Below are 16,110 nucleotides of genomic sequence, written 5' to 3'. Positions count from 1 at the left end.
GACTTATTTCACTCAGCATAATCTCTTCCAGTCCTGTCCATGTTGCTACAAAAGTTGGGTATTCGTCCTTTCTGATAGAGGCATAATACTCCATAGTGTATATAGACCACATCTTCCTTATCCATCCGTCCTTTGAAGGGCATCTTGGTTCTTTCCACAGTTTGGTGACCATGGCCATTGATGCTGTAAACATTGGGGTACAGATGGCCCTTCTTTTCACTACATCTGTATCTTTGGGGTAAATACCCAGGAGTGCAATTGCAGGGTCATAGGGAAGCTCTATTTTTAATTTCTTGAGGAATCTCCACACTGTTCTCCCAAGTGACTGCACCAACTTGCATTCCCACCAATAGTGTAAGAGGGTTCCCCTTTCTCCTGGATTCAGGATAAAGGCCAAGATCCTTATTTTGACTTATGAAGCCTTATATATGAGCACCTGTCCTCAGCTTAAAAACAAACAAACAAAAAACCTAAAACCTTTTAGCCTCATCTCTGGTCACTGTTTCTTAATACATTTTCTCCAGTAGCATTAAGAAATTCATATGTCTGTGTTCTCTCTTACCTACTGCATTGCCTTTGTTTCTGTGTCTGAGAGGGTGAGAGAGATTGTGTTAGGGATCCATGGTGTTCATCTGGACTCAGACAATTCTCGTCCTTCTTCTTGCTTTGGCCTGTGGGTACAAGTCCCTGAATGCCCCAACATACCAGTTGGGTTTCCTGTTTCTTCTTATACCTCTTTTAAATTTCATCTTATGAAGTTTTCTTCAAATTTTAGGTGAGATTACCATATCTTGCTAGCACCCTGAGTAACAGAGCACTCAATATTCAGAATTTTAAAATGTTAGTATTTTTCCCATTTTCTTAAATAGTAAAAAATCAACATTATTGAGGTGTGATTTATATGCAACAAAAAGCATCCATTTTGATCACGTGGTTTGATGAATCTTGGCAAATACATACCTACACAACAACCAACACAATAAAATAAATGTATGTCTATTGTTACTGAAAGATTATGATATCCTTTAAAAAAAATATTTAGGGGCACCTGGGTGGCTCAGTGAGTTAAAGCCTCTGCCTTTGGCTCAGGTCATGATCCCAGGGTGCTGGGATCGAGCCCCACATTGAGCTCTCTGCTTGGCGGGGAGCTTGTTTCCTCCTCTCTCTGCCTGCCTCTCTGCTTATTTGTGATCTCTGTCTGTCAAATAAATAAAATCTTTAAAAAATATTTAATTAATTAATATACTTGGGGGGGGGTATGGGCAGAGGAAGAGGGATAGAATCCCAAGCATGGAGCCCCCGATGTGGGCTTGATCTCAAGAGCCTGAGATCATGATCTGAGGTGAAACCAAGAGTTGGATGCTTAACAGCTTAACTGCTTAATTGACTGAGCCACCCAGGTGCTATCTGGTACCCTTTCTTGGTCAAATCTCCCTCTCCAGACCTCCTCAGTCAACCTCCAACCTATTTTCTATAACTAGATAAAATTTGTATTTGAGTTTCTAGAGGGTCTCATACAGTATTTGTATCTGATTTCTTTTGCTCAGCAAAATGTTTTGAATATTCATCCATGTTGTATTTATCAGGAAATTATTTTTATTGGCAGGTATTATGTAGTTAGATGGATATATTATAATTTGTTTATCCATTCTCCTGTTGATGGATGCTTGGGTTGTTACAGGTTTAGACTATTATAAAGCTACTGGGAACATTCATGTACAATTCTTCATGTGGACATATATTAAATAATGCACTAAATATTCAAAGGAAATGGATATTTCCTTTTAATGTTTCTGGGGTATTTCTGGGATGTATGGCATTAGTCTGGTGTAAGAGCTGCCATGCTATAAAGTACTCATGAAAGAAATTGAGGAAGACACAAAGAAATGGAAAAATGTTCCATCCTCATGGATTGGAAGAACAAATATTGTGAAAATGTCTATGCTACCTAAAGCAATATACATGTTTAATGCAATCCCTGTCAGAATACCATCCATTTTTTTCAACAAAATGGAACAAATAATCCTAAAATTTATATGAAACCAGAAAAGACCTCGAACAGCCAGAGGAATGTTGAAAAAGAAAGCCAAAGTTGGTGGCATCACAATTTCGGACTTCAAGCTCTATTACAAAGCTGTCATCATCAAGACAGTATGGTACTGGCACAAAAATAGACACATAGATCAGTGGAACAGAATAGAGAGCCCAGAAATAGACCCTCAACTCTGTGGTCAAATAATCTTTGGCAAAGTAGAAAAAAGACAGTTTCTTCAGCAAATGGTGTTGGGAAAATTGGACAACCACATGCAGAAAAATGAAACTGGAACTTTTCCTTACACCACACAGAAAAATAGACTCCAAATGGATGAAAGAACTCAATGTGTGAAAGGAATCAATCCATCAATCCATCAAAATTCTTGAGGAGAACACAGGTAGCAACTTCTTCAACCTCAGCCGCAGCAACTTCTTCCTGGAAACATAGCCAAAGGCAAGAGAAGCAAGGGCAAGAATGAACTATTGAGACTCCATCAAGATCAAAAGCTTTTGCACGCAAAGGAAACAGTTGACAAAATCAAAAGAGAACTAAGAGAGTGGAAGAAGATATTTGCAAACAACATATCAGATAAAGGGCTAGTATCCAAAATCTATAAACAACTTATCAAACTCAACACCCAAAGAAAAATAATCCAATCAAGAAATGGGTAGAGGACATGAACAGACGTTTTTGCAAAGAAGACATCCAGATGGCCAACAGACACATGAAAAAGTGCTCCACATCACTTAACATTAGGGAAATACAAATCAAAACCACAATGAGATACCACCTCACACCAGTCAGAATGGCTAAAACTAACAAGTCAGGAAATGACAGATGCTGGCGGATGCAGAGAAAGGGGAACCCTCCTACACTGTTGGTGGGAATGCAAGCTGATGCAATCACTGGAATACAGCATGGAGGTTCCTCAAAAAGTTGAGAATAGAGCTACTATTTAAAGATACAAATGTAGTGATCCGACGGGACATTTGCACCTGAATATTTATAGTAGCAATGTCCACAATAGCCAAACTATGGAAAGAACCTAGATGTCCACCAACAGTTGAATGGATAAAGAAGAATGTTATATATACACAATGTAATACTTTGTAGCCATCAAAAGAAATTTAATCTTGCCATTTGCAATGATGTGGATGGAACTAGATGGTATTATGCTGAGTGAAATAAGTCAATCAGAGAAAGACAATTATCATATGATCTCCCTGATATGAGGAATTTGAGAGACAAAGTGGGGAACTTGGGGGGTTAGGGAAGGAAAAAATGAAACAAGATGGGATTGGGAGGAAGACAAACTATAAGAGACTATTAATCTCACAAAACAAACTAAGGGTTGCCAGGGAAGGGGATTGGGAGAGGGTGGTTGTGTTATGAACATTGGTGAGGGTATGTGCTATGGTGAGGGTTGCAAAGTGTGTAAGCCTGCCGATTCACAGAACTATACCCCTAGGGCTAACAATACATTATATGTTAATTAAAAAAGTAAAAAAAAAAAAAAAAAAAGAGCTGCCATGTTTTCCTCCAAACCAATTGTATCAGTTTATATTCTCACTAGAGTTCCAGTTGCTCCATATCCTCATTTAGTACTTGTTATTTTCAGTCTTTTTAATTTCAACCATTCTGATGTTTGGTGAAATTTCATCGTGGCTTTACTTTTTGCCTCTCCTTGATGACTAACTATTTTGAGCATCTAATCATGTACTTTTTGTTTTCTTTTTTCCATTAGAAATATGGGGGCTGTGTGTCTTCTTATTCCTGAAAAAATATATTCTGGATACAAGTCCTCAATCAGAGATATGCATTGCAAATATTTCTTCCAGTTTCCCTTATGTTTTTATTTTCTTAATAATGTTTTACAAAGAACAGACTTTTAAAAATTTGATGAGGTCGAATTTAACAATGTTTTGTTCTTTTATGGTTTTGTAATTTTTGTGCCCTATGACATTTTTGCCCCAGGGTCATGAAGATCTTCTCATGTGTTTTCTTCTGGACAGTTCTTTGATTTTTAAGAAAAAAATTCTATGGGGGGCACCTGGGTGGCTCAGTGGGTTCGAAGCTTCTGTCTTCGGCTTGGATCATTATCTCAGGGTCCTGGGATAGAGCCCCACATTGTGCTCTCTGCTTAGCGGGGAGCCTTCATGCCCCCCCCCCCACTTGTGATCTCTCTCTGTCAAAATAAATAAATAAAGTTTTCAAAAAAAAGAAATGTTCTATATATCATCTTTTTTTTTTTTTTTGAGAGAGCAAGAGAGAGAGCAAGTGAGAAAGGGGAGGGGTAAAGGGAGAGAGACTGGGAGAGAGAAAATCTTAGGCAGGCCTGACACAGGGCTAGATCTCAGGACCCTAAGATCATGATCTGAACTGAAATCAAGAGTCCGATGCTTGACTGAGTCACCCAGGTGTTCCTATCTATGTGTCTTTTATCATCTATTTATCAAGACAAATAGAGACAGAGACTCACAGAATGTTTTGTTCAATTTTAGAGGAATGAGTAAAACCAGCTTTTAAACAATTCTCTAATTGCTCTCTGCTGCGAAAATTTCATGTTCTACCTGTTAATAAAAAATGTTTAAGTAAAAAACTGAAGTGATGTTTAAACATAAACCATAGATTTTACAAACACAATGCTCATATCACATTACTAGACTTACAGAGATGGGTGAAGGGCTGGTAGATAACTAGCCATGTACTCATAAATCTTTGTATGCCTCTTGAATACATCTAAGTCATCTTCCTGACCCCACTGCATGTAAGTGGGGCCATGTAACTGATTCTCGAAAGCAGGATGTGTAGGGAAATAATGTTTGCCACTCTGAGACTGTCTTTTCATCATGGTGTATGATTCTCTACCTTCTCTCTCTTTGCTTCATTAGCAGACCAGATAAGATAATCCAGTAGATGGGGGCGCCTGGGTGGCTCAGTGGGTTAAGCCGCTGCCTTCGGCTCGGGTCATGATCTCAGGGTCCTGGGATCGAGTCCCACATTGGGCTCTCTGCTCGGCAGGGAGCCTGCTTCCCTCTCTCTCTCTGCCTACTTGTGATTTCTCTCTGTCAAATAAATAAATGGAAAATCTTTAAAAAAAAAAAAGATAATCCAGTAGATGACTCTTAGGTCCTGGGGGGAATGCAGGGTCCCTCAGTAGAAGGAACCAGGATTCCTATGCTACTTATCTTGACCACCACAGTGGCACAATTTTGAAGACCGAAGAGTTCCATACATCATAAAATCTTTGCAAAATTTTAATGTAATTTATATATATGTACACATACACAAATACACACATATAAATAATATACATAAATATATGTTCATATACATACACACAAAAAATACATAATATTTTTTCCTAATGTCTAAGGAGTTCCTGAAGCCTTTCATCTCATCATCTCATCATCTCATTTATTTAAAAATTAATTTAGATGAGTTAAAATAGTTAGATATACTTTAAATGTTTCTAGTTTCTGAAGAGTTTATGTGGCTCTAAGTTAGGTATACAATATCAGTCAAGGAATATAAAGATAATAAATTTTATCTCTCAGCTCAAATTTTGTCCACTTTTAGCATTTTCTAACCCTTGATATTTCATTATCAGAATCTGAAGCCAAGTTAACTATGCAAACTTTGCTTCAGTATAGAAATCATATGATTGTAGGCTAGTCATTTTGCTATTCAATGGTTTTTTCATCTCTACAAAACTTGATTTTATTTGTATATTTTAATACATCAGAGACTTTAAAATAAATACTGTGGATAGACTTCTCTTAGAAGTCTGGACGATTTTTTTTTTTTTTTTTTTGTGGTAGAAGTGAGAAGTACTGGTACCATGTGTTAGGAAAGGAGGGAAATAGCATAAATCAAAAGTTACACACCATTAAATGAACTTTCATACTTTAACAAAGCAGTTTCAGGAGAAAACAAAGCAGAGGAGCACAGATGAAGCATAAGTGCACAGAAATTAATTTCTTAGGCAATCTTAGACTGCGTTTTGTATATCAGTGTTACATAAACATGGGAGGTCAGAAAGTCTGTACAAGATTTGCTTATAGAGCAGATTCATCTTGCTATAGATGATCTTTGCAGCTCTGCCCCTGAAAGCTGATATTAGATATGTTTAACTAGATATCTTCTGATTATATTCCCTGTTGTGTTTGCTTCCTGCATCAGGACTCTCTAATAGGTGGCTAACTCATTTACTGGAGATTCAAACTGGCTTTTGATAGCCCTCTGGAGTTGAATTATTTTCGCGATTTGGTCTTTAAACTGAGAATGGATGATGTTCATATGCCTATAATCTTCTAAAATCTAGAGTCCCCCACTGTTCCCTCAAATAAAACTACATTTTGAGTAAAGAAATATGGCTTTTTTCCCATTATTAAAAATAGTTGGGAATGATTTTATTCTTTGCCAGATTCCCTTAGGTTATGGGGCACTTATTCACCGGGCCATTGGTATAGGATATTTTTTTTTAATTCCAAAGTAAAATAAAGCTGCTTTTTTAAAGTTAAGAATCTGTGATTATTTGGAAGGGCTGACATTTCCCTTTGTATTATGAAAGAAGAATAATATAAGCAATATTGTTGGGGTATGTTTAACCTGGACAAACATTTCAGTCATATTCACACCACGTATTTAGTGGTTATGGATAGATTACCCTAGTGGGATTTCAAATATCTTCCTAACACAGTCACCCCTGAGGTGATGTTGGTGCTTATTGTTTTTGTATCAGAGAGGAAAGTTTGTTTCAGAAAACTTTTTGGTTTTTTTTTTTTTCTGGAGAGGCATGAGGTTTAAGTATTTCTGAATGTTGTCACAGGAAAGAAATGGTAACTGGAGGTGTTCCATTGAGATGTTAAGGCACCAAGGCTCTGAGTCATTGCAGGATTTTAAGGAATGAGTAATTCCCCTATCACTGGTATGTACACCTGATAAGAGGAAGTCATTTTGCCTCAAGATAGATAACATTCAGAGAAATTTCATACATCATAGTGAGTAAAATTATGCCTGAAAACTTTGTAGAATTTGTGTTCTTTAGTTATTACTGTATATTTATGCAGGCAAATATGGTATAAGACTTGAAATTAATATTAGGTATTGCCTTGACATCTGGTGAAATGGGAAGGGCTTTTGAAGGCCTTGCTACAAAGTTCCATTCCCCACTTTGCTTCTGTGGATAAGACCTTTCAGTCAAACAATGCTCTGTATTGAAGTGACCAAATGCAGTTCTGTTTTATTTCTGACAGTTGCGTTTCCCTTCTCTGACAGCCCATGAATTATTTAAACAACCCAATTGCATCCTTTTGTGGGAACCAAGGTGGCCATCCCACCCCCTTAATACAAAATCTGCCTGCCATAGCCCCTGTTGTTCACTCTGTTCCGTCCCTCAGTACAGCTGATGTGTGGTCCTGCATGGTGTCCTGCTACCCTGGGCCATGGGTATCTGTGAATAATACCTGCTATTGCTCTCATTTGTCCGGTGTTGGGTATTGTGTGTTTGGCTATCTGTCCAACCCTAGGGTGGGAATTCCTCTCTCATCTGTGGGGTGAGAAGGAGGTGATTAAAACACTAATACCAATGTAGGGAATTAAGAAGATTCTAGTATCTGTGTAACCTCAAGATTGCTAAAAATGATATTACCATTTGAAAGAGAGAAAAAGAGAGTATGTAAAAAATATAGTTTAAAAGAGTGTATACCTGGAAGTGTTGAATAGTGAAATCCACAAATTACTTCAGCTGGTAAAATTAGTATTATTGTGATAGAGCCTATATTCTAACCATGATGTTTCAGCTCATCGAAGGATTAAATGTGAACTCAGAACCCAATCCCAAAATTAATATTTCTGCCACTGTAAATTAAATAAAATCGATTTCATCATGACAGTGTAGAATAAAAGAAAAAGTACCAGAGTGGGGGCAATTACATTAAGTAAATATAGGTGATTCGGAAGGAAATAAATAATAAGCAATATGTGTTTTAAAAGAACATTTTTGGGAAACCAGTTTCTTAAGGGTATAGTAAATGAATCCTAGGTATTTGTTTTTTAAGATTTTATTTATTTGACAGAGATTACAGGTAGGCAGAGAGGCAGTCAGAGAGAGGAGGAAGCGGACTCCCTGCTGAGCAGAGAGTCTGATATGGGGCTCGATCCCAAGACCCTGGGATCATGACCTGAACCAGAGGCAGAGGCTTTAACCCACCAAGCCACCCAGGCACCCCTGAATCCTAGGTATTTAAGCCTACCATCAAATTATTATAGATTGAGATATGGAGTAATTTTAATAAATAATAATAATAATGAATCTGACATAAGAAAGTCCTATCTCAATTTAGAATATTTTGATGGGCACACAGAAAAGGAATAGGAGAAAGTACAGAGTGAACAAAAGTGAAAAATCCAGAGAACCAGAATAGACCCTGTTCTTTTAGCTTTGGATGGTTTATTTAAAATAAGTAGATTGTTATGACAAAATTAATATCTCAATCCTACTGTAGCATCCATAGTTATTCATACACATTTCCTTATTTAGTAATTAGATCTCCATTTTGTTCTTTTTTCATGTGAGTCATTTAATTCTCAATACTTCTTTTGTTGATGATGCACTATATGTTGACTAATTTAATTTAAATGAAAAAATTAAGTCATGAAATCAATAGAACAATAGTATTGTTAACCATAGTATAATATTTTCTAGAACACCAAAATACACCAGAATTTTAACCTTTAAATAATAACCCTTAGATTAGTCATATTAGGATGCTCATTACTTATTCCATTGATACTGTTATTCTTCAGATCATTTCCCAGGCTCTTCTCTTGAAATTATCAACATAGGCTATGGTATATTCTTATGAATATCTTCAATACTGACAAATTTTTGGCCTCTCACATATTACATTACATATGTGGTAATGGAGTAATTTATAGATGACTCTTTGGGGGGAAAATGTATGTTTAAGTTGCATTATATCACTTGGCATTAAAACAAGGAAAACGTTGATTCCAAACTAATAAGACTGACTTTTTAGTATATGTCTGAAATCATTTATATATAAAAGAAAAAAATCCAAACTATTTTGAATGATTACAACCTTGTCAGGGTAGGTTCCCCTTGCCACAGTAGATACATGACAAGTTCTTTTGGTTCCTTATGTTGCTTTTAATACCCGAGTCAGCTTCAGACCAGAAGTAATAGATTTACCCAAGAGTCTCATGCAGAGTTTGTGATATGCTGAATGCATGGTGCTGTAACATACAGAAATATCTCAGATGTGGGTTTCAATCCTGATATTGCTTCTCTGTAGTATTCAGGGTAATCTCAGGCAGCCTTAATCTCAGCCACTGTAAAATGGGAATTTTAAAATATAACAAGTTATTAAGGTAAGTGAGACAAAATACAAAGAACCACGATTCACTGCATGATATACAAGTGCTTATCAAGTGTCAGTTCTTGCCTGCCTTAAATCAAGTATGGAATGAGATGGGATATAATGAAATAATAATGATATCTTTGAATTGTTTTTTATTTTACTATGGAATCTAGTAGAATAGACTACAGGAGAATAGGGATATAATCTGGTCATTTATAAATAGATAACCATCAGTTTCTGAATTTTTTTCTAGGCCATGGGTAATTTTCTTTCTGAACATCTTTTCTACATTCTGTCTAAGACATGATTTAATTTGTGATCCTAAACCATCTAGCCTGAAGAGATAATCAAGGAGGGATGTTTGCACCTACTGTTCCACTCAGGGAAGAAGATATCTTCAGAGATCCAGAGACAGAGTGCTGGCAGGGAGGGGTCAGCTTCAGAACTTACACTCTCTGGGTGCTTGGGTGGCTTATCTGGTTGGTGTCTGTCTTGATTTTGGCTCAGGTCATGATCTCAGTGTCATGGGGTTGAGCCTCATGTCAGGCCCACACTCAGCACAGAGTCTGCTTGAGTATCTCTCCCTCTGCCACTCCCCCTGCTCTCCCTCTTTCAGATAGATAAAATAATCTGAAAAAGAAGAATTTACACTCTCAGTCACATAGTTATGTTTGTAACAATTAGTGCTGACCAAAGAGTTCAACACTTAGTACTGATGACCTAATTAAGAACAATCATTTTCAGAATACTGTTCCTAAAATGACCTGATTATAGGTACATTTTGTAAAGAATTATAGACGTTGTTATGAGACTTGATTCCTTTAGAGATAGAAGGAACTTCAGTTCTGATTTGGGTTTTTGGTCTGTTCTTGATGTGACCTTGTGAATAGGAAGTAACTGATGCTTCTGGGGCCTTCTGATCTTGGGGCCTTCTTTTTCTTATTTTCTCATTTCCTTTGATCCTGAAAAACTTTTATATGGCTTGGTATTTGGAAAGCACTAGGCTGTCCACTGAATATGTGTTTCAGAAACTTCATTTTACACTTAAATGTCTCAAAAATTTTTCTCCTTAAAATGGAAAGTATATTATTCTTCCAATGAATGGTCCTTCAGTTGGATCTAGTTAGAAAAACATATACTTATTTTGGAAGATCCTGGTTTTTGCTGGTGAATTTGTTGGCAGTTTTAAGAAGTTGGATTGTTCACATGACATAGAATTTCTGAGACTCCAGTATCTAGTGGTGGAAACTATTTTCTTCTTTGAAGCTGCTGTGGTGAGCTGACTGTAGTGCATGTCAACAAACTATGGAAGAAAAAACAGGGCCCCATTGTCATAAGGAATAAATAGTTGATTAAAAACTCCCATGTAAGGACTTGAATAAAAAGCTATCCTAAAGCCCTGGTACCCATTTGAGAACAGCTTAGGAAATCTTTGAATCTAAGACAGATAAGGTAATCAAAATGTTGTCCCCCCAAAATCAGAGTTAAGTCATTAGAAATAATCAAAACTTATCCACTGGGACATTGCAACTCTTCAAATATTGCCTTCTCTTTCTTGTTTATTATGTATTATTTCACAGAACATAAACCAACGATACATTTTCAGTAAAAACAAAATCCATTTGAAAAGCTAAATCAGTAGTAAAATCTGAATCAAAATATTATGTCACTTCACATACCCATCCATGCATGAGGTTAACTGTATTAAAGGACAGCTGTGCCTCTGAAACTGTGCCAGTGCTCTCTTAAGGACAGCCACCCAAGTTCTACACTTGTATTTTATTTTGGAGTTTCTCAAACTGTTGTCTGTGGACCATCTGCCCCAGAATACCCAGGATGTGAATGAAAAGGGTGGATTCTTGGGCCTGTCCTTCAGACCTACTGAGTTAGAATATCTAGAGGGCAAACCTTCAATCAATTTTAATTCTGGAAATAGCACTCTTTGGATTAGAAGAAGCAATTCTTATCTTCAAGATAGTGAAGTTGAACATAAATAGCTCACAGAGCTGAAGATTTTTTGCTGATGAATGTGTTAATTTATTCAAAATCACAGTTTGAGTGCTCACTATGAACCAGGCAACAAGAATAAAGAGATGAATGTGAGAATGGTACCCCCCACCTAAGAGTGGATAGTTCATTTGGGGGAAGACATATGAATAAACACATAATTATAATACAGTGTGGTATTATATACAATAATAATATAGTGGAGGTATACCCACCATTCTGCAGGGGAGAAGAGGGAGTGACTTATTGCTTGGTGAGGTTGGGAGTGACTTTACTACTGGAAGAAGTCAGTGTTGCTCTGTTCTTGATGTGACCGTGTGAATAGGAAGCAACTGATGCTTCTGGGGCTTTCTGATCTTGGGGCCTTCTTTTTCTCATTTTCTTATTTCCTATGATCCTGAAAAACTTTCATATGGCTTGGTATTTGGAAAATAATGGTCTTCCAGACCAAGGAAGGATTTGTTCGCCAGAGGCTAAGGAGAAATTGTATTGAGCAGAGGATTAGAATAAGGATGGGATTTAGGTATATTATGCAAATTTGGTTCCCTTGATGTAATACAAAGCCAATTCCAGGGGAAGGGTAAAGAATAAGAAGTGGTTACCTTTTAGGGAGAGATTTCCAGGCTATTCTCAATTAAAAAAATATTATATTTTAAAGGAACTGTGATAATTACTTTTTTAAGCTATGAGTGTAAGGAATAAAATACACTAGAATTTCCCTCTTTTTAAATTGAGATAAAATTGACATAAACATTATATTCATTTCAGATATACAACATTCAGTATTTGTATATAATGTATAATAATTACTATAAGCCTAGTTAACATCCATCACTTCGCATGGTTAAATTTTTTTTCCTGTGATGAGAACTTTTAAGGTTTATTCTCTTAGTGACTTTCAAATATACAATACAGTATTTTTACCTACAATCACCATGCAGTATATTACATCTCCAGAACATACTTATTTTATAACTGGCAGTTTGTACCTTTTCACCCCCTTTATCCATTTTCCCCACCTCTACCTCCTGCCTCTCACCACCAGCAATCTGTTCTCCATATCTGTGAATTCGTTTTGTTTTGTTTTGAAGATTCCACATATAAGTGACTATGCTACTCTAAAATTTTTAAGCACAGTTATAAAGTATCAGTAAAAATATTATTTAGAGTTTGTTCTAGGGGTTACAGAAAAATAAGCTAATTTAGTAATAGGAGACTTAAAGATAAAGCATTTTTATGCCAGGCATAGAGAAATGAGGACCTGATTTAAGCGAGGAACTGTCCACATGAAAGCAAGGGGTTAAGCAAAAGTGGTATTTTGAAGGAAGAAACATTAGCATTTAATGTACCTATTCTGACCTAAAACTCATCCATGAAATTATCTACTTTTCTATATTCTTAGCTCAAGATTCAGTCGTTATTTTTAAAAGTGTCATTTTATCCCTTTTTGTGTGTTTTGCCTGCAACAAACACATAATTCTTCCCTGATGTAGTGATTTATTTAAATACTATAATTTTATTAATACTTCCCCAATATGCAGCCTACGAGGAAATATACTACCATTAAGTTGTTGATAATACCGTAATGGATTTAGGAAAATGTATTTTACTGGCCATGATTTTGTGTCCTGTAGCTTCATTAAATTCTTCATCTAGATTTCAGGAAGATATATGTGCTGCATTAATGGTCTATTGCCTCATAACAAGAGTTTTGAAATGAAGGATGAAATTACCAAGGAGCAATCTGTATGAATGATGGGGAAAGTGAGATAATGAAAACATAGTGTGGCAGCCTCCTTGACACCATGTATCAGTTGAGGATGTGCAAATTAATTTAAGTATTAAATGTTTGGAGCTCAAATCCTTCACAGGGAATTTCTTTTTCAGTTAGCATCAGTAGAATAAAAGTAACATAGTGTTCTTTATTTTTTTAAAGATTTTTAAAAATTTATTTATTTGACAGACAGAGATCTCAAGCAGGCAGAGAGGCAGACAGAAAGAGAGAGAGGAGGAAGCAGGCTCCCAGCTGAGCAGAGAGCCCGATGTGGGGCTCGATCCCAGGACCCTGGGATCATGACCTGAGCCGAAGGCAGAGGCTTTAACCCACTGAGCCACCCAGGTGCCCCATAATGTAGTGTTCTTAAAGAGGTACTATACTAGATTGATAATATTTATGATACAGAAGTAAACTGCACAGTTGTGAAATTCTTTGGAGATTCTAGAATAGGAGCCAACAAACCTGCAGGTCAAAGCTGGCCCACTGCCTGTTCTTATAAATAAAGTTTTATTGGAACACATTCACCTTCATTTATTTATATTTGTAACGGCAGTGCTGAATAGTTTTAAGAGAGACTTTATGGCCCACAAAGCCTAAAATATTTGTAACATAGCCTTTTTCCAGCCCCTGCTTGAGAAATAAAAAGTTTGCTGACCCCCTTCTCTAGAAAGAAAAAGAACCATAATATTTGGGGAGCACAGGGAAGATTGTTCTCTTTTATCATCTTTGAAGTTCCACTTTTGCTTTTCCCTGTTCCTGGATAGAAAGTTAGAAATTATATCCTTCCCTCATGTGCTCCTTACTGTAGACATTAAAGTTGGTTGGGTCACTTGTCATTAAATTTGGTTTCTGACCTTAACTCCTTTCTACCACTCTTACCTTCTACACTAAGCCACATTGGCCCTTTACTATCTTTTTTTTTTTTTAATTAAGATTTTATTTATCAGAGAAAGATAGAGAGCACGAGCACAAGCAGAGGGAACTGCAGACAGAGGGAGAAACAATCTCCCCACTGAGCAGGTGGGGCTCCAACCCAGGACCCTAGGATTATGACCTGAGCCAAAGGGAAGCTTAGCCAACTGAGCCATCCAGGTGTCCCCCTCTTACTGTTCTTCAAGAATGCCATATTCTAATTCAATTCACATTTTTCAACACCCCAGAACACTTTTCCTTTGTTTTCACATAGATGGTTCCTTCTTATCTTTAGTTCTCAGCTTAAAGGTCGTAAGTCCAGAAAGGGCTTTACTGACCACTGTATTTATAGTATTGTCTTCCTACCCCATTTGTCTTTAACTTATTACTCTCTTAATTGTTTATTGCATAAACCACCATCTGGAATTATTTAGTCTGCTTTTTTACTTATTTATTGTAATATAGCTGTTAGCTCTTATACCTAGACCAGTGTTTAGCACATAAAAGTTCTCAGTGTTCATTGATGGCATTTGTTGAAATGCTCTGCTATGAGATAAAGTTGACATTGTAAGCCAGAGAGAATGATAGAGTCTGGATCTAGATTCAGAAATTTATTTGTCCTTATGCAAATCAATGTGTACAAAATTTCATAATTTCACAGACACTTAAGGCCTAATTTTACATACAAAATATCCCAGGGAACTTTAATAAACTTCCAACTGTAAATGACTATTTTAGTGTAGTTTTTTGTAATTTTGAATATTCTATTTTATAAGCAAATATCCTATACTTTGTTCAGCTCCAAATTCTTACCTGATGCCTGAGTTATTTTAATAGCCATTTTTAGACATGTCAGTTTTCTGCTATACCATTAACTTGGGAGTAAAAGTGGTTATGTAAGTGAACAGCATCCTCAACTATGACTAACTTTATGTATTGGTCTCATCATTTATATATGCAAGAATGTACATGCTGGAAATCCTAGTGAAACCTAAACTACCTCTTTTTTAATCAGTGGCATCCTTATTGGATTTCAAAGTAACTCTCCTTGGGAAAGAAAACTCTGTTACATTTGCTGCTTTAATTTTCAGACCAATTCCATCTACTGTGACACACTGTTCTCATTAGCTAAGCAAATTAGGTTACAAAATCTAGGTGGGCAACACTTAGTGTCAAAGAAACAGCTATTTGACTCCAATTAAAGAGTTATGGCTTGGCAAAGTTCTACTGCCTTCATAAATTTGATGAGGTAGTTTTGGAAATTGTCAGAGTTATTAGTATGGTTGAACAGTTGTGTTATACCATGGAATCAACAAGGAACAAAATGCCAGCAAACTTTCCTTGCTCAAAATACATGAAATGGAGTGTAGGTTACAAAGCATGTATTCTAGCAAGTTTGAACTTCGCCACTGTTCAATATGCCTAATTCAGGATAAAATAATGTTGTTTATGTAGTGTTGTTGGCTTATGAGACATCTGGGGCTCTGTGCACTTAAATGCATGACCTGAGTCACTCTTTAATTAGTAAGATGCTGAAGTACTACTTAGAAAATTAATCCTACAGTGCATTAAATGTTCTCCTGTCTGAAGGGAAGAAAAAAGGAAACAAACTTTGCATGCTTATATGCTTTATTTATACCTAATTTATAATTAGTTAATTTTAGTAATAAAAATATAGCACATTATTTCCTTTAAAGCTGGAATTGTGATGTGTTTTTCTCTGCCATAAACTAGATTCACAACGCTGTCTACAAAGGTCAGCTCAGTTTGCATGTCCCCAGTGCCAAATTTGTGATACTACTTTTAGTTCCTAGTTCAGTTGTTTGGACTATTTGGTTTTAACTGGACATTTGTGTTAAGATCCTTCTCTTAATATTGTAAAACCTCTTATTAGGGACTGAATTGTGTCCCCTCCAAAATTTGTATGTTGAACCCTAATCCCCCATATGACCATCTTTAGAGATAGGACCTTTAGATAGGTAATTAAGGTTAAA

This window comes from Mustela putorius, unplaced genomic scaffold (genome assembly GCF_011764305.1).
Source record: "Mustela putorius furo isolate JIRA1106 unplaced genomic scaffold, ASM1176430v1.1 tig00003858_pilon_pilon_pilon, whole genome shotgun sequence".
Lineage (NCBI taxonomy): Eukaryota > Metazoa > Chordata > Mammalia > Carnivora > Mustelidae > Mustela > Mustela putorius.
Note: the sequence above shows the minus strand (reverse complement) of the source record.